General features: G+C 38.9%; 1 non-coding gene across 1 annotated transcript; it reads left to right on the forward strand.

The window, feature by feature from the left end:
* The first annotated feature begins 591 nt into the window (after nt 1–591).
* LOC147924371 (small nucleolar RNA R71) lies at nt 592–697 on the forward strand. The gene has a single exon (XR_015587919.1). It is a non-coding gene; the product is annotated as a small nucleolar RNA R71 (small nucleolar RNA).
* Nucleotides 698–3,383: the final 2,686 nt, after the last annotated feature.

Consider the following 3,383-nt stretch of genomic DNA (forward strand, 5'->3'; position numbering starts at 1 on the left):
GCCAACTCCTTTATATTTTCAATTGATGTCTCATTGAGTTGACTAGAAGAAGAAGATTCACTCTTGCTCTCTAGGTGAAGCATTCTGCAAGTTAAAGCTTCAATCTTGATATTAAGGGCACCATATATGGAGTCCATCTTGATTTTCATCTCTGTGATCTTCTTACTTGCTTCCATATCTCCATTAGCTTGGACTTGTAGGGCTTGCTGAATCATACTCTTCATCTCTTGATCTAGAACATGATCTTGTTGGGGTTGTTGTGGAGGATAGACTGGGACCATAAACTGCTCAGCTTCACAAACAACATGTACTTGCTTCTGCTGGATTGAAAGGATCTTATCTAGCTTCTCAAGCTTCTCATTCAAAGCTTGCAATTCATGTCTATGCCCTTCCTCATAATCAACACCTCTCCTTAAGCTTTTATCATATTCCTCATTGTAATTTCCATTGGACTGAGCAAGGTTCTCTACTAAGTCCCAACCCTCATCCACATCTCTATTCATGAAGCTTCCATTGGAGGCTGTGTCTAGGAGCATCCTGATCTTGGGAAGAACACCTCTATACAAAGTACACAACAAATATTCACTGCTGAATCCATGATGTTGGCATTGTGTTTGATAGCCTTTGAACCTCTCCCATGCCTCACAAAAGGTCTCATTGTTCTTTTGGAGAAATCTTGAAATTTCATTCCTCCAATGTGACGTTCTTGAGCTAGTGAAGAACTTTGCAAGGAATACCTTCTTACAATCAATCCAAGAGGTGATTTTTCCAGGAGGTAGAGTCTTCTCCCACTGATGGGCTTTATCTCCTAGAGAAAAAGGAAACAATCTTAGCTTCAAGGCATCCTCACTAACTCCATTTACATTGGTAAGGCTACAGAACCTATCAAACTCATCAAGGTGTGCAAGTGGGTCCTCAGTAGGCATGCCATGAAATCTGCTGCTTTTAACCATTGAGATCAGACTAGTCTTGATTGTGAAGGTTGTGTTGTGGATAGGAGGAGGCACTATCCCATATCTCTGGGTATGAGTAGTGGGAGTATCACTATCACCAATCTTCCTTCTCCTTTGAGGTTCAGTCTGTTCATGTGGGAGTTCCATTGTCACCTCTTCTTCTGTGTTTTTGAGACTCTGAGCAGGTGCTCGACCAGGTGCTCGAACACGCACTCGACGGTTTGCTTTGAGGTACTCGGCCAAGTGCCTTTGCGAGTGGCACCTGAGAATCAAAACAGAACACCAGAAAAACAAAGAGGTGAGTAACAGAATAAAATGTAACATAACTTAATCTTGAAACATTGAAATCTCGACTGGAACATATAAACACCCTAATGGCAACGGCGCCGATTGAAACAAGGATTTTATCTAGGTTCTCTAATTATGCAATGAATGTATGAGAACATGCAAACAAAGACATAAGCATAAATGATGTGATGGAATGCAAGGTGTTTCAATACCCTTATGATGTTGTAGCTTAAAGGATGTCAATCCATAAAGAGTGTGATATGTAAGCAGTCAAGATGTGATCAATGCATTCAAGTTAAGCCAAATATCAAGTTGATTTGTTTCTAACAACCTAATGAAAGAAATGTAAATGCAGAAGATTAAAGCAACTTAAGACAGTACTAATGCATAATTAAACAGTAGAACAAGTGCAATAAACTATGCTAAGCAATAGAAAACTACTAACAAATGCAACTAAGAGCAAACTGAAATGAAACAGAACAATGCATAAACAAGTAAGTAAACAGGAGCTCGACCTAGCACTCGGTCGAGTGCATGGTCGAGTGGGGGGTCGAGCACTTGGCCGAGTGATGCATAACATAAGAATAAAAGCAAAATAACGAGCAGAGATGCAAAATAAACGATGAAAAACGATTAAACAGAGAAAGCAGTAATAAACAATGAGCAAATAGGTCCTAGAGATGGGGTTAATTGGTTGGTAACAAGCTAAGCTTACCCAGATTGTTTAACAAACTTCATAAAAGCTATCCCTAGACAATGATCTTCTAATACTTGCTAATCCATTCTCATGACAATAGCAATCAAGTTTAGTAACATCCTAACCCAACTCTCATTGGTGAAACCATACTAAACAGGCAATAAACTCAGATCATCAATGTCAAAAATAATATTAAACTTCTAATCTCTTAGCATGCTTCATAATAATCTCTAGTATTAGCCTTATCTAACAACTTAGACATTGGTGTGATGCTAAGAAGCTTAAGATCTATCCTTACCCTCTCAGTATAAGAACATCATAGAGCACATCTAATCTAGAAGGGATCTATAAACAATCAAGCTTAAACAATCTAGATAAACATAACTCTTTACCAACCTATCCCATCTCTAAGATCCTAAGCCACTAATCAAATCTAAAAAGCATCATGAAGAACACAAACCCAGAAAATGATGATATAGACATGGATGGATAGATAATGATGAGATGAACAATTTAATACAAAGAAGTGAAAGAAAATACTCAATAGATTCAAAGTTATGAAGGTTACAAATCTATGAAAATCTAGAGAAAATATAAGAGATGATGCAATAATGTAAAAATAGCTAAAAATGGCAAAAACTAGGTTATGAGGTGTCGACAGGGTCTCTCTGGCGGCCACAGGGTGCATTGTCCTTTTATAGGAGGAAGGGGTAGCCCTACTTAGCTAGAAGACAAAATAGAAGGTCGGCTGCAAGTGCTCGACCATGTGCTCGGTCGAGTGCATGGTCGAGTGGTAGGTCCATCAAGTAACTCTAGTCTTCGATCTAGAATGATATCGGTTAAGTAAAACAGGTACAACTCTTGAATGACAGCTCCGATTGCCTTGAAATCACCGGCAGTGGAAATTTAACTCAATGTCCTACAACTCTTATGAAGGACGCTGAAGCTGAATCGCAACGGAAAATCTACATTCGGATCGATCTTTGAGGAGCTCGTTATGAACCCGACCATGTATTCGACCGTGTGCCTGCTCGAGTGGTATGGTCGAGTGCCTTCTTTTCCCTTCCTGATACTTCCAATCCTCTTGTTTAGCTCCAGAAATAACAGCAAGTCCTTCCTTACTCTTTTAGAGCTCCATAACACCTAATAATACTCCAAATGCACAAATGTATGCAATGCATGCTTTTAAACATCTTAAGTGCATATTTGGACATAAATGGCTATAAAACCTAAGGAATGACTTCTATATGATACAAAACATGAACTAAACAAGGCCATAAATATGGTAAAATATAGTGACATCACTATCTACCCAATATCTTGGTGTATTGTTCAAGTTGAGAACACATATAATTGGTCATGGTTTGTGAATAGGCTGAAGGTCGACTTGGAGTTAGGTGATGGAGATGGTTACAATATGGTGTCTGATCGGCAAAAGGTATGTG

The sequence above is a fragment of the Camelina sativa genome, chromosome 17 (genome assembly GCF_030686135.1).
Source record: "Camelina sativa cultivar CO46 ecotype springtype chromosome 17, ASM3068613v1".
Lineage (NCBI taxonomy): Eukaryota > Viridiplantae > Streptophyta > Magnoliopsida > Brassicales > Brassicaceae > Camelina > Camelina sativa.